Source organism: Pan troglodytes, chromosome 3 (genome assembly GCF_028858775.2).
Source record: "Pan troglodytes isolate AG18354 chromosome 3, NHGRI_mPanTro3-v2.0_pri, whole genome shotgun sequence".
NCBI lineage: Eukaryota > Metazoa > Chordata > Mammalia > Primates > Hominidae > Pan > Pan troglodytes.
In genome coordinates, this window is record NC_072401.2 from 102,738,059 (window position 1) to 102,760,047 (window position 21,989).

At 37.1% G+C, this 21,989-nt stretch overlaps 1 protein-coding gene across 4 annotated transcripts in view; it reads right to left on the reverse strand.

Moving 5' to 3' along the window:
- PPP3CA (protein phosphatase 3 catalytic subunit alpha) overlaps positions 1 to 21,989 on the reverse strand; it is a 323,016-nt gene that overhangs the window by 251,656 nt on the left and 49,371 nt on the right. For 2 of the 4 annotated variants that reach the window (XM_054683227.2, XM_063809709.1), the window contains exon 1: positions 6,551 to 6,865. The exons of the other annotated variants lie outside the window; for them this stretch is intronic. The gene's annotated coding sequence lies outside the window, so the exon portion shown is untranslated. Of the gene's footprint in view, positions 1 to 6,550; positions 6,866 to 21,989 lie in introns of those variants that run through there. 4 annotated transcript variants of the gene reach the window in all.

Sequence of the window (21,989 nt, forward strand, 5' to 3'; positions counted from 1 at the left end):
TTTTTTTTTTTGTTTTTTGTTTGTTTGTTTGTTTTTTGTTTTTTTTTTTTTTGAGACAGGGTCCAGCTCTGTTGCCTAGACTGGAGTGCTGTGGAAATCATAGTTCACTGCAGCCTGGAACTCGAGATCCCAAGAAATTCTCCTGCCTCAGCCTCCTGCGTAGCTGGGATTAAAGGTGCACCATCATGCCCAGCTAATTTTTCTAATTTTTTTGTACAGATAAGATGTGACTATGTTTCCCAGGCTGGTCCCAAACTCCTGGCATCAAGCAATCCTCCTGCCTCAGCTTCCCAGAGCACTAGGATTACAGGCTTGAATCACCGCTCCTGGCCTTATCAAGGTTTTGTATCAAGATTACGGAAACCTGCCCATATTAAACAATGAAGGAAACAAAAAACACCTTTAGAGAAGGACCTCCTCTGAAACTTGTAAGCTGAAGCCTCTAGAACAAAACCAAATTAATATGAGAAGTAATTGGTGTCAAGATGGTGTCTCTAATTCACAGACTCTGAAAGCATAGGTATCAACTTTTTATTTAATAAAAACTATATTTTTTTCTGAAAATTAAACAGTTTAAAATGGTTTCAGTCTTTAGTTCAAATTCCTCTTATGCCTTCTCAAACTTTTACACTGAATGTTTTTCATGACTTGTTTTCCATTTTTCCTCACTAGCTTTTCCCCTCACATTTGTCAGGCAGTTTGTTTACATGGTACTTTCACATACATTATCACGCAGTTCATTTCTTCACTCATCCCATCATGAATTCATGTACCATGTATTTATCAGACATCCACTATGTACAGGAAATAGGGTTTGCCTTTGCATGTTTACCATATTAAAATAAAATATGTTGTTTGGAACAGTATTAGATTTAGAGAAAAAAAAACTGAATGGTAAGTACAGAGTTCCCATTTACCCCTTTACCTCCCACACAGTTTCCCCTATGTTAACATCTTGCATTAGTACTGTATATTTGTTGAAATTAATTGCTGAGCCAGCGTTGATACGTTATTATTAACTAAAGCCCACAGTTTACATTGAGGTTCATTCTTTGTGTTACACATTCTACGGATTTCAACAAATGTATAATGACATCTATCCAGCATTACGGATAGGACCTGATATTTTCAGGTCCTAAAAGTCCCCTGTGCTCCACCTATTCATCCCTCTTACTCCCCAGATCTACCCACTTGCCCTGGGATTCACTAACCTTTTCACTGTCACCATATTTTTGCCTTTTCCATAATATCACATAGATGGAATCATACACAGCCTTTTCAAATTCACTTCTTTCACTTACCAATTGACATCTAAGTTTTCTCCATTTCTGTGTGGCTTGGTACCTCATTTCTTTATATCTCTGAATAATACCTCATCATATGGATGTATCACAGTTTATCTATCCATTCACTTATTGAAAGACATCTCGGCTATTTGGAAATTAAAAATAAAGCTGCTGTGGACATTTGTGTACGGGTTTTTGTGTGGACCTACATTTTCAATTCATTTAGGTAAATATCAAAAAACGCATTTTAAAAATTTAATAACAAAGTTAACACTTGATTTGTTTAAATGTCCCAATTTGACAGAAATTGCTCTTCTATTTGCATTTACTTATGAATATTCAGATAATATGGTATGCAAAAGTTTCTAATGGTTCTTGTCTCCTCAGAGGTCCATCTTGCACATTCAACTTACGCATGCCTACAATTCCTGTTAGACAAAAATAGCCATTATTTCTCTAAATGTACATAGCATAGCAAAAATGCTCCCCAAAATTTAAATCAATCTATAAATGTGCATTGGCTTTTACATTTTCCAGGGACAAACCTAAGCCAAATCAAGTCAACAATATTTATTAAGTACCTACTATGGGCAAATCACAGACCCTGCTGGCTGCAAACAGGGTTTTCTACTTGTCAGTGGTCTAAGAGTGTTCAGGATTCTGTCTACACCAGTGACTCACAATGTTCTTTAGCAGAAATTTCCATGAAAACCAAAGCAGTAAGTCATAACACTGAGATAGTGACTATATTATAGTCTTATAAATCCCCTTCCTAATCTTCCTAGGATCAGTCCTGATTTTTCTTAAAGCCTATATAAAACCAGATATGTTTTTCCCAGTTCACAACATTGAATCTAGCATATAAAACTCCATTTGCTTTATACGGAGAAAGGGCCACTTCTTAATTCTGGCACCAAACATAAAAAATGAAACTTTAAAAGCTATTAGTAAAAAAAAAAAAAAAATTAAAAAGTTATTTTAACTACGACTTTTAAATTCAATGTTATGAAATAAATTTAACACTGCAATTATTTTGCCATATTCAGTTTCTTAATTATAAGCTTACAATGAGGTAAGCATGTCTTTAAAATATATTCAATTTTATTTAAAGATTGCTTAGTCTACCTGTCATTTGTCAGCCCTCTGCTATTACCCCATTCCCCAAATTTTGCCTCTCACTAACCCTCAGAGTTAGGTCCATTAACTGCCCCAAAGACACCTGATCCCCTCCTCATCACTCCCTCTACCACCTTCCCAGCTGCAGTGGCTTAGAAATAGCTGCTGCTCAGAAACAGACCTCTCCATATTGAACTTGGAGCTCTCAAACTGTGTTTCCTGAGACTCTTGCCCTGCTATAAAGCAGACTGCGGATACCACAGAGGTGGAATATTAACTTCATTGTGTCCTAAAAAACAACTGATCATGAAGGCCAACCAGGCCTACCCATAATTCTGAGGTGTGTCGGCAATGTTATATATAGGTAGGGTTTGCGTGGGCAGTCCCAGTTTATGTCTGTTACAACTTTCATCTTCAAAGCATCCTGATTTACACAATAAATTAGAAGTTCACCCTGGTCATAAGCACCCCTTCATTCTACACATTCACTTTACATTTTCCCTACCATTCCTTTAAACAATCAACCCCGTGGACATCTGGCCCCCTTTGTGCCACTGGCTATCAAAACTTTCTGAGCTTTAACTACAAGGATTCTGTAGCCACCACCTTTCATACACACTATATTCTATGCAGGCCCATTTTTAAATATGACAGATTTGTTTTATGAAAACCGATCAATTTCCCAATAAAGCCTTTCTCTTCCAAACTAAAAAATGTAATTAAAATGTCTTGCATCAGACTTAGAAGCGTAAAATTACCAGAAATAAATCACAAACCAATCACCTTCTCACTGAAAAAAGTTAGGACAATGTTCTAAAGTCAAAAATAGCAATTGTTACAGAATTAATAGTAAAGATGAGTGCCTAGAATTAAAAAAGAAAAGGGTAGCCACACACACACACAATTCAATTACATTTTACAAATGGCAAGGTCAAAAAAAAAATGTGTGATCCAAGAGCAGCAAATGGATGAGTAACAGTAAGGCAGAGGTTCAAGGTGAGAAACAAGTTTGGGGTAGCTTAATTAAGGATCTAAGGAATGACATTTAGAAAGCAGAATAAAGTAACAGGCAGGAGAAAGGCTGCAGGAGGTCCTAGAGAGTTAGAAGCAGAGTAAGAGCCAGTAAGCAGTTGACCAACATCAGATACCTGACTCTGCTGTGCTTGTGGGGCAGCCAATGATCAATTAGAATTTCCGTTAGTAAAGAGTGGGAAAAAGCATTCCCATGACTCACATGGGATAATTGCTAAATGGTTAATGCTGTATATAACTGCGTATTTTGTATCAGAATAAGTATAGCCCTCCAAAAGATAACTTGCAGAGTCATTCATCAGCTTCAACTGAGCAGCCTGATTGAAACCAGCTGAGCCAATGACATCACCACAGGCTTTTTACTATAAAAATGGCAAGCTCTGTGAGGTCAGGAAGTAGAACTAAGCTCCGTGAACAGAAGCCAAGCTGAAAGAGGGAAGAGCCAAGAGAAGTTCAGAGAAGAGACTCATTCCAAGAAGAAGCTAGAATGAGCAATTTGCTCAGAGACGGCTGCAGAAGAAAAAGGCACACAATGGAAATCTTCCTTTAAGAATAAGGGGCTGCTGTTTCTCACTAAAGAAGTAAGTTATCTAAAGTGAAGTTTCAAAGGAGAAATTGACTGAAGCACTTTCACATTTTCAGTTCCTGGAACTGAAATCAACTATAACATCATCGTGGTAGTAATGTTCATGTAGTCTTTTCCCTCAATGTATATTAATTGAGCACTTACTATGGACCAGGCACTGTAGTAAGAAATGGGAACACATTAGCGAATAAAATGGACAAAAGTCACTGCCCTCTTAGAGCATATATTCTTGGAATGTAAAGCAATAAACAGACAAATATACGGCATGTCAAATAAGCATTAGAGAGAAAATTAAGAAGAAAAAGTAGCCAGATTGAGAATAGTGATATTTGAGCAGACGTAAGGAGGTGGGGAGACTAAGCCATGTGGGTATCTGGGAGAAAAGCATGGCAAACAAAGGTAATAGCAAATATAAAGGCCTTGAGCTGTGAATCTGTTTTTTTTTTTAAATAAATATCAAGAAGGCCACCATTACTGCTCAGAAAGAACAAGGGAAAGCAAGAGTCTGAGTGTGGACAAGTTAATTTAGACAGGCAAGTGAAAGTGTTAAGCAGGTATTTTGTACATATGAGACTAGAGGCACTAAGGAAAGATTCAAACTGTAGATAAAAACTGGAAACGGACCAGGTGCGGTGGCTCATGCCTGTAATCCCAGCACTGTAGGAGGCCGAGGCGGGTGGATCACCTGCGGTCAGGAGTTCGAGACCGGCCTAGCCAACATAGTGAAACCCCATCTCTACTAAAAATACAAAAATTAGCCGGGCATGGTGGCATGCACCTGCAGTTCCAGCTACTTGGGAGGCTGAGGCTGAAGAATCACTTGAACCCAGGAGGCAGAGGCTGCAGTGAGCTGAGATCACCTCATTGCACTCCAGCCTGGGTGACAGAGCCAGACTCAGTCTCAAAAAAAAAAAAAAAAAACAAACTGGAAACCATCAGTGTCATACATAAAAGAAGAATGCTTGAGCTCACTCCACAAGTGCATTATATAGAAAAGAGAAGGGGGCATTCCAATGGTTAAATGGTTAGAGACTGGAGAAACGAAGAAGAAATAGGAAAAAAAAATGACTGAGAGAGAACAGCCTATGATGCAGGAGGAGAACCAAGAGCATGTGATTTGCAAGTACTCCAGAGAAGAATGTGTTCCGGGAGAGACAGTGTGATCAGCTGTGTTAAATGCTATGCTAAGTCAAATTAGATGAGCCTGCTATTCAACTTGACAACACTGAGGTTATTGGAGACTTTGACAAAAGAAGGCTCTGAAGCAGTGAGGGAGGAAAAGCTTTGGAGAGGGTTCAAGGAAGAATGGGAGAAGAGCAATTTGAGACAGTGAACGTACATAATTCTTTTGGAGAGTTTTGCTCTGAAGAGAAATGCAGCAGTAGCTGGATAAGAACATGGGCTCAGGAGAAGCTTTATTATTTCAAGACAGTAAAAACTATGGCATCTTCTGCTAATGAGTATGATCCAACAAAGAATAGAAAATGCTGATGCAGAAAAAGAGGACTTCCTGGGGCAATGCTCTTAAATAGGTAAGAGGGGGTGAGATCCAGTAAAGAAGCCTTGGCTCTTCTTTGGTCTAAGTGAAATTTAATGTGTATGGATTATAATATAATTTGATTTGTATAAAAAGTTAATATAATTGAGTTGGCTATGAATGAGAATGTATCAAAAAAAATTTGCCACAACTTTCTGAAATTCCTAAGTTATTTAGGCTATGCTACAGATGGTTTTTAAGTCAATCAAATGTAATAAGAAAGTGGTTAAACATTCAGCATCCAACTCAAGTAAGTCAATCGAATGTAATAAGAAAGTGGTTAAACAGCATTCAACTCAAGTAAGAAAACAAACTAGGTTCTTCCATAATTTCATTTTAATTTTATATAGTGAAAAAAGCATCCTCCCTAAATTAATCAAAATGCTTGTCTACATATAACAAAGACAGACTTGCTAGTTATTGAGGGTCTTTTTTCCTGTACTAGTTGCCAAATGACAAACCTGGGGAGGAAAACAGAAGAATTTGCATTCAACATACATTCAGTTAGACCTCAGGGGGCCTATAAATACACATTCATGGAGCTTTCCATATCTACAAAAATTGATATTTGATATCCCTCCACTCCATACCTTTTCCTGGGAAAAGCTAGTCCAGAAAATGAGAATATATTATCTTCGCATCTATGGCAAATTTGAAAGTGACTTGCAGTTATTCTATATGAGCTTAGATAACCCACTACCAAAATCATTTTAAATCTGGCTTAACTGCTAAGGCCAATTTTGAGTAGAAGTGTTTTTGACAGTCAAAGCCTTGATAACCACTTCACACCCACCTAGAGGCCCCTGCAACCAAGAGCTAAGTGGCAACAGAAAAAAACTACAGTTTTTCTATCCTATCTGTGAAAACCAGAAGAATGACAAAGGTGATTAGATGAGTGAAATGTGATGGGCAGACCTCACTACAATTCATGTTAGATACAGGTCCAGACCTCTTCCCAGAAGATTGCTTTAAGTTGGTAAGACATGGACTTACCTGATAGGTCCTGAATTCCAGTGGCCTGTTCTAAATGACAGCACAGTCAGCATATTCCCTGGATCGGACTGATCTCAGGGCTTCTAGTCCTGGCTTCCCGTGTCAAGGTAGTGTTTGACTCACACTTATTCTGGGTTCTTCCCCATTTCTTCTTTGGTCTATTCACTTGTTGATTTTGCAACCCAAATAATACTATTGTCAATAGATGTCCAAAGACTGGGGTAGAATTAATTTAACATAATGCATGTGGCTGCTTTAACACCCTAGCAAGCTTCCCTTCCTGAGCCTGCTGAGATGCAGGAAGTAAAGCAAGGCTCCCACCCACCTCGCACCACAGAAACATGGCTGATTTACACAGAGGAGGAAAACCTGTTTCCGGGGCAGTCCCCAACATATTTAGCATGGACTTTTAAAACAGCTCATCCAACTCTAATTTGAAATCTAACTTTGATAAAATAAGCAGCCATTTTAAGTAAATGCCTTTCCTTTCTATCTATCCTTCACTTATCTGGGTCAAGTATTATTTGGCTCATATGTATTAAATAACAAGAGTTAATTTTATAGGTTCACATAATACAATTAACACATTCTCAATCAAAGCTCTTTCTTCGTGCTTTAAAAATGTAAAACAAAACAAAAAACCCTTGAAAATCAAAACCTGCACTACTCAGTTTTCTCACAAATTATTAGTATTACCACTTTACAGGAAAATAAAAATTTACGGGAAAGCATCAAATTTCAAAAAGATGGTTTTCAAACACTTGGTTTTAACATGTAGCTGGTCAACAACATAGGTTCAGATTAAAGCAAGTATCTATCCCTAATGTGGCAAATAATTTCGTGACTTGAAATAGCAAAACATCTAAGCCTTGGTATCAATACTCTCTGTAACAAGAGAGCATTGTCTAGCATGGCTCATATTGTTGCTTTTGGCTATAATGTTCTTTGATTTCCTTCTACACAATGTTATAAATCATTAGTCTCTCAGGTTAGTAAAAGTTTACTCAACATAGAGTGGTATTTTTAATTAGCAATAAAAAAGGTAAATAAGTCAGGTGCAATACAAGTAAATTAACAAAATAAGAGTATTTTAAAGTTAGAAAAATCAGTGCTTGCAGGGAAAAACATATTTCTCTTAAGTAATGTGGCAAACTGCTCTTAAGACTGCTGCCTGGCTCCACTTCCTCCTTCCCTGGGAACTGTCAGCACTCTGGCACGTACGCAATCATTCTGCAACCCAACCTACAGTTGATTGATTTGGAGGGTAGACACCAAACTCATGTAAAGACAATCAGATTTTCTCTCCCTGGAAGATGCCATTGTTATCTGATAAATCCAGGTTGGGTACCACTAATAACTAAGTCATGGTATGACTCTGAAGAACACACCACTACTGCTTCCAAAGCAGTCCTTAGTCCCTAAGGCCACCCTGGTTTCTTCCTATTCTTCTCAAGACCGATGTTTCGGTTACTCCCAGGATTCCTTTAAATCTTAAAAGTTTACATTTAAATTAATTAAAACTAAATAAAATGTAAAATTGAGTCTTGTCGTTGAACTAGACATATTTCAAGTGCTAAATAGTCCCATATGACTATTGACTACCATGCTGGATAGCTCAGATTCTCTAAACATTTTCCTCATCACAGAAAGTTCTACTGGACAATGATCCCCCAGAATCTTCTAATAAATTTCCTCTTTTCTTAAACTGCTAGAATCAGGGTTTGTTTTATGTGTCTTTGGTTTTTGTTTGCTTTATATTTGTATCCATAAGCGTAATCAGGAAGTATAATGGTAACTTTCTGGAAATCTTGTATAGGATTTCTAGCCAATTTCAAGGGTTTCAAGTCTTGGAGTTAACGTTACTTCAAAACTTAAAAGTTTACTCACATGACTCCTGGACACCTCCTGGGTCACAGAATCATGGAATTTAAAAGCTTGGAAAAAACCTTAGGATATATCTAATTCAATTTTCTGGTTTTTTACACATGAAGACATTAACACCCACAAAGCTTGTAACTTGCTTTTGTTTCTGAACAGTACTTAAATTTGGCTTAACAGATTATTTAACACAAGATAAAAAAGATACCAACTAAAAATGTAATATAAAACATAATTCTGCAAATCTCATGATTACACAAGTAACAAAGCATGAAGTTTAAATATTTATTTACTCACCAAGCTGTTACTACACCAACTCCTTCCTACTCCCCATCCCCATGTCTTTTTTTTTCCCCTTATTTATTTTGTAAGGTGCATTTCCCGTGGTTACCATTGTTTTCAATGTCATAGTTACCCATATCTAAAAGGCACAGAAAACATTCTGTACTTTCAAATCTGGGAGCAACTACATTTTTTGTTTCAATTTTTATTTTTCACTAGAACCTTTATGTTCAAATATTCCACATGATTAGTCATCTGTACAGATTGGAATCTGGATAGCTGAAGATGTTTTTATTCAGTTGCTTTTAAACAAATAGTAACCAAACATCATTTAAAATATGAGGATTAAAATGTCATACTTATTCATCAACAGATGTCAACTTGCTAAAGCAAGTTCTTTTGGCATCTTCTTAAGAAACGTATTGTTTCTAACAACAGCAAGAAAACCACACAAACACAAACCCAAATACTGATGGGAGACAAGGATTCTAACCCTCTACCTGTACTCATTGTCTCACACCTCAATGCACTAAAATCTGTAACGTCCACACAGCACCAAGATTTTACAGGTTTCTTTCAGGTAAATATAGAATTCAAAATTCATGCAATATTAATTTTGACATAAAGGATTATGTTTAAATAATTATTATCCTTAACTTGCTTTCCTTTAATCATATCTTATCAAGTAGTAGAAGAGGAGATTATGGCCTCCCAACCATCCCTTCCATTAAAGATAAATTGCTTATACTTTCCCTGCTAAATAGATTTACATCTAATATCACTAATCTGTAAATAAATGGAATACAAGATTTATAACCCCTGTACATATCAAATCACTTGATACATGTTTTTGTACGGCTTAAAGAGTTCCCCCTTCTTATATCACATTGCACAAACCGGTGTCCCACATCATCTGAAACAAAGAGATATATTTCAAAGAATTAATTGATACTAATTCCTTTCCCTTCCCTTTCAAATGCCACTGTGTGTATGTGTGTGTGTGTGTGTGTGTGTGTGTGTGTGTGTGTGTGTGTGTGTTTTCTAATACATATCGACGTTGGCTACTCCTATCTCAGGGAAACACCTCTCCCAAGATGGTCAAGCACGACCCACAAAGTCAACAAGGGGAGTTCTTGAACTTATCAATGCAAGCTGGTATGAATCATGCCATTAATCAATACTAGTGTGAATCATCACAAAGCCGGTCCAGGGAACACAGATCAAGACTTTGCAGTCACTCGACAAAAGTTTTGGCTGATAATTTACACAATGAAAACAAAAAGGCAAAACCAGCATAAACTCCTACACCTAAATTGCAATGCAAAAGCACATATACTTTAAAGCAGTGGTCCCTAACTGTTTTGGTGCCAGGGACCGTTTTCGTGGAAGACAATTTTTTCATGTACAAGGCGGGGGTGGATGGATGGTTTCAGGATGAAACTGTTTCACCTCAGATCATCAGGCATTTGTTAGATTCTCATAAGAAGCATCCAACTTAGATCCTCATATGTACAGTTCACAATAGGGTTTGTTCTCCTAGGAGAATCAAATGCCACTGCTGATCTAACAGAAGGCAGAGGAGCTCCGGTAGTAATGCTTGCTGGCCAGCCACTAACCTCCTGTGTGCCCAGGTTCCTAACAGGCCACAGACTGCTACAGGTCGGAGGCCCAGGGGACCCCTGCTTTAGAGAAAATATGCTAAAGCCAATAAATATGTATGTTAAGGCAAATAAACACAAATGCCAACCACAATCTTAGGTGGCTTTTGTTCAGACACCTGACTCCTTTAAAATACTTGCATATACTATGGAAATGATTACAAATTATTTAGGTCATAAACTTTTGCACCTGGAAATATCTACTTCACTGAAAAGTTGCCAAGAAGGTAGAAAAATCCTGGAATCTCACAAATGGAAGTTATGAAGTTAATTACGTTAATAAAATTCAAACAACTAATTAAAAAACAAAAGCTGTCTTACACACTTTAAGGGGCTCTATAACCAAACTCATAGCATCTGCTAGCCATAATTTCAAAATGGAACTCAAAATACTCTCACAGGCCACTGTGTCAGAATTTTAACCATTCCTCCAAAACTGATAGTTTACACAAATGCTATAAAAAATTAAGTATAAGAAATTCAGCTTCAGCATCCATAGCTGGATATGACAGACCATCTCAGGAGAATCTGAAGGCCTATAAAAGAAGCCTGGTCCTTTATCAAGGTCTGAGTAAGTGGGTCAGCTGTCACCTGTGACAGAGTTCAGCCTCTCACAAGAAAGTACATTAGCTGCAGCAGCCCAGGATCAGTTTTCGACAGCTGGGACTTGAACCTGTAGGATTTTAAAAGTTGTTAACATTTTGTTGATGAAAAGCATATATATTCTTTCCAGCAGGTTTTGGATTGCACAACAGAAAAAAAAAGTATGTGTGTAATATTAATATACCTTTTCTCTTAAAATAAATAGTATTGTGAGGCTATGTTTACTAAACTTTTAATGTTTAAAAATTAAATAACAAGGTCATTCTCAAATCTGTATTTCATTTCTGAAACCCAGTAACTGACAGACAAGAAAAAATAGTTACTAGCAGAAATACCTTAGCTAATTTACCTTGTTTTAACAAAGCTTAAAATTTTTGAATTAGCCACCATCTTACATTTTTGATTACTTTAATTATACATACTTAAGCATTAGAAACACAACTTAAAAAGCCACATGCATTTTTATATAACACTTTTAATGTGTACATTTAGAGTGCATCACCAAAAGAAATAGAAATTAAAAGCCTTTAGAGGGAACTGATGTTGACCTTTACTTCTTGACAAAATTCTTGTTTTGAAAATATTCAGCATAGAAACACAAGCCTCTGATCAAAACAGTGGCAACACGTTAATTTCCTTAGATATGCAGCCCAACTCTAGGCATGTGAGTGTGAAGTTCAGACACCCTGAGCACCCTGTCTTCTGCTCCCATTCAAGTGCACAAAGTCCTCTGCTTAAAGGACCCACCATCATTCTACAGCCAGGACAAGAAAGACGCTATTTCAATTAACACAAGTATAAAATTATTTTTCTGCCTTCCAAGGTATACAGATCACGTGGCATTACAAAGGAAACAAAATAGTAGCTAGTGTTCTATTAACCTCTCTTTTTTTTTTTTAATTGATGTGAGGAAAGTGCCTAAAGGAGTTTTCAGTAAGTTTGCCCAAAACAAACTTTAAATTTACACTGCTAATCAAAGGCTGGTAACTTAAGTTCTGTGCAAACTCAAGAAATGCAAATAAAATACAGTTTTCAACAACCCAATTCCTGCTGCATCATACCATTTTTTTCCTTCCTTGACCCAACCGTTTAAGTCAGACAGGTTGAGGAGACAGTCACCTTCAAGAAAGCCCTTTGCCCTGCCAGCTTAAAGTCATGCCAGCAACCAAAGTAGAATCTGATATAAAAATAGGAGTCTGAGGAATCCAGGGAAGGCAAAGCACATCCTGAGGCCAACAGGTTAGATTGCCATCACCTCTTGGTGACAGAAACTTAAGGCTATATCTGAAGGCACAATAGTATTAACCTCCCCTACCAAATTAATCAGTTAAGTCAATAAATCACTAAAATGGCCAGATGTCTGGCTGAAAAACCAAAGTGAATGAATTGGTGTTGTAGAGTCACAGGTGAAGGACATTAATCTACTTTTGTACAAGTCTTAGCTTATACATAAAGGCCATTTATTTTACTGAGGCAAAATTAATGGTTACCTACCCCCCCAAAAATTGCAAGGCTGTCATTACAAATGCATTGGAATACTAATGTGGAATTAATTAATTACTCTCAAGTTATCTGAATTTTCAGGCACCCTAGGTTCAAACAAATTAACAGATTACAATTTTTAAAAGAAGGAAAGGAGAGGGGAGGAGAAGGGAGAAGGGAGCGGGAGGGGGAGGGGAGTGGTCGGAGGAGGGGATAAGAAGGAACGGGAGGGAGGGGAAGGAGGAAGGGCAGAAGGGATTAATAACAAAATAGTGCTACCAAAAGGAGAAATAAAGTTTAGCATGCTAGTTACAAAGACATGATGATGTTCATGAGGTAGTAAAAATATTATCTGTGTATTTAAAAAAAAATAAAGGAAGCAGCTGTATAAATATTTTAACTTTTTCCCCCAAAAAAATGTTTATATGCTGTTCTGAGGATAGAAATAATCCAAGCTGGGGCAATGTGTTAACCCACTAGAAAACACACACACACATATACACAGGCACACACAAAATGAAGTGCCTTGAGTCTCTTCATCCTTCCCCTTTTTGATTCGAAACATTTCCTCCCAACTTGGCTGCAAGACGGAAATCCTGAAAGTGAGGGTCATCAGCAATATCTGTCACTCTCCAACTGCGTAGGAGGAAAAAAACAAGCTCTTACTTGCCGGTTTCAATTTTAAAAAAAAGAAAAATGACACTGGTCTGCTATCTTTTATAAACCCATTATAAATGTAATGCCAATTTCATTCAAACTATGTATATCTACATTAAAATATACTCAAAAGAAAAGTTACAACAAAAATAACTCTACAGATAAAATATGCATTTTATTTTGCACATTTCCTTCATATCTGTATATCAGAATACATATATACATATAGGTGTAATCATGGTTTGCTTATAGTTTTGTATTCTGCACTTTCACTTGGCATCTCATAACATTTCCACATGCTCCACATATTTGTAAAATCATTAAGAATTCCATAATATTCCACAAATGCGTAACCTATTTATCCACTTGCTTATTTATTTCTACCTGCCTTCTTATAGAATGGGCTTAGCATACAATCACCCTCATTTGAGGTAGACTATTATGATTTCCGCTATTCTCTTTTTGGACACTTCGGATGTTTCCAATTGCCTTCCTCATTTTGCAGTGAAACCTGCAATGAGCAACTTCATGTAATAAAACTCCCTTTCTGAATTTAATCATTTCATGATTAATTATCAGGTGAGTTAATGAGTCAAAGATTGTAAATCCAGTCTCTTATGTATAAACATATATAATTTAGTGTATACATTTTCATAGATTTTCTTTTTATACATAATATATGCATATATGTGAGGTTGTTTTTAAACTTACCTTTCATTTTACATTAAATTTCTCCCTACCCTCAAATATGAGCCTATGACTTCTGTGAATCTGTCTCATTCAAATGTCACTTGATTCCAATTATATATTCAATTTAACAATATCACTATAATCCCAAAATGTCCGTGTATGTGTGTGTGTATGTGTGTGTGTGTGTGTGTGTCAGATGTTTAAGACTAACATTAAAATGGGCTTACATGCCCTAAGATCATGCTGCTAGAATGGTGCAAGGAAGTGTTAGGAAGGAAGCTAGCCTGACATCAGAAATGTGCCACCCACATGCACGTAATGAAGACTGTGTGACACCAACATTGTACCTAGCAAGACAAAAGTGATCTACAGTTTTAAGAGATGAGTGACATAAAGTTAAAAGTCAACAAAAGTTCACAAAACTTGCCAAGAAGCAGCTAGCAAAAATCTTGAAAATAGTAATTTCTCTAAAGGATATAACTGTTTCTAGTTTGATTAAGTCATAAGATGCATTCTATAAGAAAGATCATTTCTGTTACCTCTATCTCCAGTTTGACTTTATCTGGTGCAGTCCCAGGAATTTCCTTTGGTCACCCATTCCGCTCCTGTTAATGGCCCAACAACTGAAGTGGAATTGCCATCCACATTAAACCACCCTTCACATTTGCTTTCCCATCACCATGTTTTATTTTTAACAACACTTATCAGTAACTGGTATTTTCTTGCTTAATTAAGATAAATATTTCCTTGCTTAAATAATATAAATACATGAGAATGTAAGCCTAAGAAAGTCAGAATCTTGTTTCTTTTTCATTCATGTAAACAAATATTTAGAGTCCCTACATATGCTGGACAGCGGATGGAGCAGCGATCAAAACAGGCAAAAATGCATACACCCTCGTGAAGCTTACATTCCAACAAGGAGAGACAGACAACCCACTACAAGAGTCAAATAGTATGTTAGAAGGCAGTTAATGCTATTGAGAAAAATAAAACAAAGAAGGAACACAGGGAGTGCCAGAATAAGGGTACAGGTATGTGGTTGCAACTTAAACATCATCTCCAGCACCAACAAGAGGGCTTGGAGGCAATCAATGAATACCACCTCATGGCATGGGGCCAGACTGACATAACCCAACTCCCTGGATACAGTGATTGGTTTTGAGGTATGCAAATAAAATCAGAGTCATTCAGACGCAAGAGACATTGGAGTTAGCAAGCTCCACTGTATTTTCGTGTGAACAGGCAAGGCTTGGAGCTACTATAACCATTTTGCTACTATAAGAACGAAGCCATCATAAGTAGGAAAGCACAATGTAGGAAAAGCAGAACCTAAGAGAGCAAAATAACCAGGATTGTTTACATTATTTGATTGTCTGCTGCAAACTGTACCTGATGTTTTGCCCCTTAACTAGGCTATTCAGTTACTTAGCGTAATTAGAACCTCTAAATCAACTAAATTAGTTCTTCTGTGTGGGTCAAAATAATTTCCTGCTTTGCTTTCATTAATAGGAGTAATCTTTGGGGCCAATTCTTCATTTGAAAAAAGTCAAGAGTTGCTGTGTGATGTTGTTTAATCCACTCTGAGCTAGGTTTCCTATGACTTGCAACCTAAGGAGTCGTATTGGCATGCATTCTAATTTATTATGTAATCTGAGGATTGCCTTCCCAACACATGGCATGCTCATCACTATGTCCTTGTTCCAGCTCTGGAGTACTTCCTCTGCCCTCCACTCCAAGCCTCAATTAGAGGAAGGTCCTCCACTTTACCAATCCACATCCATATCTCCATTGCTTTCACAAAGCATTCACGAATTAATCCATGCATTATTCACTCAATCATTAACTCTAACAAATGTTTAGCAGACACTGACAAACACTGAGAATAAGATTAATAAGGCAACGTCCTTGTTCTCCAGGACATTTCAAAAAGGAAGGAAAATACTTGAATGAGTATCTGTAATAGCAAACACAGGCTGATTACTTGGACAGAGTGATATGTAGGAGACAATGAGTGTGTGAATGGTGGAGTAAACATATGTCTTTGGAATGGCCCACAACTTCCCTTACCTCCACTAGGTTCGACGGTGGTATCAACTTGTCCTATAACACACATGGGCCAGTCACAGTGGCTCACACCTGTAATCCTAACACTTTAGGAGGCCGAGGCGGGCAGATCCCTTGAGCCCACGGGTTTGAGACTAGCCTGGGCAACGTGACGAAACCCCATCTTTACAAAAATAAAATAAAAAATTAACCAGGCATGGTGGTGTACTCCTGTAGTCTCAGCTATTCGAGAGACTGAAGTGGGAGGATCACCTGAGCCCGGGGAGTTCGAGGCTGCAGTGAGCCCATGATCATGCCACTGCACTCCAGCTTAGGCAACAGAGTGAGACCTTGTCTCAAAACACACACACACACACACACACACACACACACACAGGTCCCCTATAGTGGGACCTGACTCTTCCCTAAAAAGTTCTAAAGTCTTTAAGGGCAGAACTCTGTCCTATCGTTCTTTTAGAGCTTCTAACATTTCTAGCATATTATACATAGTAAGTCTCCAGTAATTGTTTATTAAATTAAAATATGGGTGTTTTGTACTCAAACATTTGAAAAGAATCATAGATGCTGTTTATCTGTAGTCCTAGTTGACTTTCATTGCTTTCTGAAACTATCAATTTTCTCTTATCTGTTGTAACAGCTGACAGCTTATCAGAAGAGCTCATCCTAAACCAGCAGTACATGCGCCTCTCCCATGGCATCACCACATGGCCTCTAAATCAGCTCTTCCTTGTGGGTCGAAATAAGTCCCGCTTTGCTTTCACTAACACGAGTCCTCTTAGGATCCAAGGAAATAATTACTTTAGAGCTTTACTTTTAAATACTATATACAGAAGCCTCTATGCTTTGGCAATGAATTAAAGAGAGATTTTCTATTGCCACAGAACTCCTTAATCAGGCTCTTCTCAATTTAGAAAAATAAACTTAAAAGACTGACAAACTAAGTGGAAGTAAGTACAGCTTTTGGTCCTTAGGATAGGGCAAACAACAATTAACCAAAAAACAAGGGGTTGGGGTGGATATAACATGTTCCTGAAAAGTTTTGAAGATTCTTAAAAGCTAATGTGATTCGAAAGGGAAGAAAGTGTCTTTCTCATATGGTGAATATTCAATCTAGTTTGTATTGTTTTCCCACATGACAATCTTATGTACTATATCACATAATGTAAATTATTTTCTATTTCCAAACCTGTGTGGTCATTTACAGGCTAAGTTTGATAAACCAACTTGCTAACCATCCTATCCAAATCTCACCTACTATTTCAAAATGTTACATTAAAATTTTGGTACCATTGTACTCTTAGTGTTATGGTCAGAGAATGCATGACTGGTGAAGTAAGGTCTGGGAAGCTGGCCTAGAATCATAACCCACACTCACAATGTGGTCAATGGGCAAGTGCATTCTGAAGTTCACAGCAGGAAAGGGAAAGCAGCATGGAAAACATGCCCTTTTCCCCACTCGAATCCTCCTACCCTTCGTTTTCTCCTCCTTTACCTGCTTGCTCAATCACAGGTAATAATATTATCCCCCCTTTTCTGTCTTCCCATGCTTCACTTTTCCATAACACAATTTGGGCAGCCACTGACTGCCTAGCGGCCAGGACAGGGAATAAGACACGCTCAGGAACTCTTGATTCTTCAGACTTTAAAGGAATACCAACCAGCCCAGCCATGGCTGTGTCCTCGTAAGAAAGGAAGAAATATTGGTCACTTTCTCTTTGATGTTTGCCTATTCCAATAAGAGTGTGAAGGGTGGAGTGAACAAATGTCTTTGGAATGGCCCACAACTTCCCTTACCTCCACTAGGCTTGACGGTGGTATCAACTTGTCCTATAACACACATGGGCCAGTCCCTCACATTTTTCCACATGTAGAAGATGCTCCTGTTCCCCACCTGCATGTCTTCTGGTGTGGAATGAGAGAAGAGACATCCAGAGGCCCAGGCCCTCCCTTCACCTCCACCACAGCCATGTAACTAGGTGAACTTGGGCAAGTCACTTCAACTCCTTAGGTCTCAGCTGAACCATGTGATTGCTAGGCCACTTGTAGCTGAATGTTCTGCTCCATTTGTTAAGACTCCTACAGCTTTGCTTTACTGTTTGCTTATTTTTTTTCTCTATCTCTCTTTTGCTCCATGAGGGCAGAGACAATATCCGTATCATCAGACACTAGGAATGGGCCTGGCAGAAGACAGCCAGGAGGCATTATGTAAGGAGAATGAATGTACCGAGATAGGAAAACCAATATTTCCACATTTAAAAGGCAATCTTAACAAAGCAATAAGGAAGAAACAATGATCCGCTTTTTTAGTTCACTAACAATGGTAACTGAGGAATGTCAACATCATCAAGCCTTCATGTAATACAGATAGAACAGTAAATCTCAGAAGAAGTGGAATGGAGATGGTGGCTGAGGTCATAAGAATCACTTATATAATAAGAATCACTTATATTTGCAGTTACAGAAAATGAGTGAGCTTATAAAAAGTACTTCTTGGACCTTGCGCCTTCATAATCCAGTATTAACGTGGGACTCCAAGCATTCGTCTTTGAACTAGGTATCTCATCAAATAATTCTGAAGCACTGATGCTCATCAACACATCAACCCAATTAGGAACCATCAAATTAGGCTCCTTCCAGTCCAGCAATATGTAACTCTATGACACACATTAAGTTTTACCAAATCTCTATTTATTTGTTTGCCTTGGGGTATTTCAGTATTATAATTTTATAACCACATATCAAGTAGATGCTATAATTTCATGCCTTACATGTACCTAATTTAATCATTTATATTATTAAGGCCTATATTTGTCTCTAATATTAGTATATTCTAAGAGTATGCTTTATGAATTTTAATCATAAAAAATACATTATATATGGCAAAGAGGAGAAAAATAAGGTTCCTTCCATCTGGGGCAGGGTTTCAACCTCAGCATTATTTACACTTTGGGCTTGATAATTCTTTGTTGTGGGGGGAGTTCTATGCATTGTAGGATGTTTGGCAGCATCTCTGGCTTTTACTCACTAGATACCAGCACTCTCTTGCTAGTTGTAGCGATGAAAAATAACTACAGACATTGCGAAACCCACCCGCTTCCTGCACCAGAAACCACTAAAAAAAAAAAAATTAAAATAATTTAAATAGTCATGGGTCCCAAAATACAAAATGTCCATTAATGTTTATACACAAGGTAAAGCTATGGGATCAATAGGCAATTACTTAAGAAAAAGGGCTACTGGTATACTTGGTGTGAAAGTATATTCACTCATATTTTAGTGGCTTCAACACCTTTATGAATAGTCAGGCAAATGAGTTTTATCAAAACGGTCATCTATTTTCTATTTTGTACATAAAGCTTACACAGGTGGAAAAACCTCCAAAATTAGTACATGCATGTTCTAAGACTATGAAGAAATTCCAAATAACATTTTCTTAACCTTCTTTTTGGAAAACTGGACACTGTCATTCAAAATCTTACTGTAGACTCCATGATTTAAGACCATGTCTAGACAGAATGAAACAAAATGGGGACTTGGCAATTCTTTGGTATTATTACTTTGTTTCAAACTTTTCTCTTTGGGATTTAAATTACAGCTTTTAGCTGTCAACACTAATAAATTTAACCAGATGATTAGCAAACTTACAAATAACTTTTTGCCATATAGGCATTACCTACTGTCATGAGTTAAAGATGTTTCCATTCCCTCCTATGATTTCTCTTCAGAACAGGTTTGGAATCCCAGAGGAAAGTGTAAAAAGTTTAAAAAGAAAATCACTCATTCTGCAAGTTTAACACTAGAGAGTGAGATATTTTATTCCAATGGATCAGACCCAACAAGTTATGAACTTTAGATAAACTTCTTTGGAACTGTAAGACCTCAAGAATGTTTCCTTCTGTGCTTTCTTTTGTAACAGATTTGAAAATAAGCTGGAGTTGTTGTTGTTGTTGTTGTTTCTGAAGGAATATTACAGGTCTTTCAAGCAAAATGTGTCAAGAGGAGAGTCACATTGACTGTTTAACCTTAGAATTATATATACGCATTTTAAACATGTTCCTAAATGGTAGCACAAAAGGAATTTCCTAACCTTGTTAAGAATTACCAACCTTATAAAAGGGGGTAATTTTCCCAAATAAAATTCAATAGATTTCAATTACAGCAAATTTTAAAGCATTTTAAATTTCTATTGGTATGTAATTCACAGTGGAACATAGAAATTTAACCATTTCTCAGAGGCTATTATGTTTGTTTTTAAAACTAAATATAAGTATTTTGTATGTGAAAAATTTTCAGATTATTCATCTAGAGTCTACCACAGTCCAGATTTCTCACAGTATCTTTTGTTCATTTTACTGCTCCTTAACAGATGCATGAGAAAGCTAAAGAAAAATAAAGATGAACTACTTTTATTCTACTACACTCCATATTTTGATAAACCAGTTCATCTTTTTTGCTTTAAGCTGAACTTTTCAAAAATAATCAGATAAGTAATTATAATATGTCCATTCTCTTTTTAAAGGTGGAATCCCATATGTTCCTATTATTCCTATTAATTCTGGTGAGTATGTTATGTCATTTAAGGGTTTTATCACAGGCTTACTTTCCTGAGGGTTTCAACTAGATTGTTTCTGTTTCCCATCTTTTAAAATAAAGGTTCATTTATTACAGACGTGCAAAAGTTTACATTTATGCATACATGATTATAATTGATAAACTAAAAAGTCATACATCTAAAAGTTAGGAGACTCAAGATTATAGCTGAAGTTAGTCAATGACTCACAGTAAAACACTGCTAACTTATTTAGTGGCCCCTTCTATAACACCAATCTGCCATCAAACCACTGCAGGAATACTCTGAAGTTAAACAGCAATACATTGAAATAACATAAATTTAAAACAGCAAGAGGTTTATTTTAAAAAGTTTTAATATATGCACAATTGAGTACAATATCATTCTAGGAACTTATAAAACTCCTATCAAAATACCATGGTTCAGAGACAGTAGCAAATAAAATAATACATAATGATAAAACAGGAAATATTTATATATTGCTTTCTTCCTCATTTATAATCGTCTTTTCTTTTTAATGAATTTTGATTGAGACTGCTATGTGACAAGTTGTCTGGGCTTCCCTAATCTTCTCTAGTCATTTCTTTTGGAGTTAGAATGACATTAATTCCAGATGAAAATAAATATTATCTCTCTTCGCACTGTGCCTAGCACGTAGTAAGTATAAGAATAAGCTTCCAATTTAAATGAAGAACCTGACACATGGGGCAAAACTAATGATGATCATAATCATTTACCATGTCCTAAGAGATTACTATATAGACATCATGAACTGGCTGTCATAATACAGGTCATTGCTTAACCTATCCAGTGTAATGTTAACAGATCCATGTAAGGTGACAGAAGTGGGCCCAAGGTCTCTTAGGAAACATATAGTTTGACCATGCAGAGGGCATCATGGCCAATTGTACCTGGGATGTCAGGAAGAGGAGCCCACTAGATGACCATCCTTGGGAAAGAGTCAACCATGCCAGCCCAGACACATATAGCCAGCTGCTGGCATTGGATTCTGCATATAACCTACCATGACAGAGGTTTCTACAGGCCTTTTTCCCTACTTCCTTATGCAGGAATATTCATCTGGATAATGAAGATCCCCTGTCCTAAATCTGAGATTTGGCTTGCATTTAAACATGAAATTAAACATGTATTTAAACTGAAAATCTGCTGCAAACTGTTTCTCTCATGTTGAAATACAACTGTTTGATTGGGTTTTCATGCCTTATAATGTTTTCTTATTGTTTCTTTTGAATAGTTTAGCTGTTTTTACTTTCCTCTCCACTGTATCAGGAGTGAGGGCACATTATTGATGCAAAGAAATAGGACCAGGAATCAGGGAATCAGATCTTAAACTGACTCCTCATATTTGTGTCCCCTGGAAAATTCTCACGCGGCTTTCTCAGTGGGAATAGGCAATTCCAATAAGTGACTCCAGAGATTCCTCTCAGTTCCAAAGACCTAGGACTGTAGTATTTCTCCTATATATATCCTAGGGTCAGAATAAGCTAATGGGTCTCATAGCTCCTTATGCCAGCATTACAGAAAGATGTAC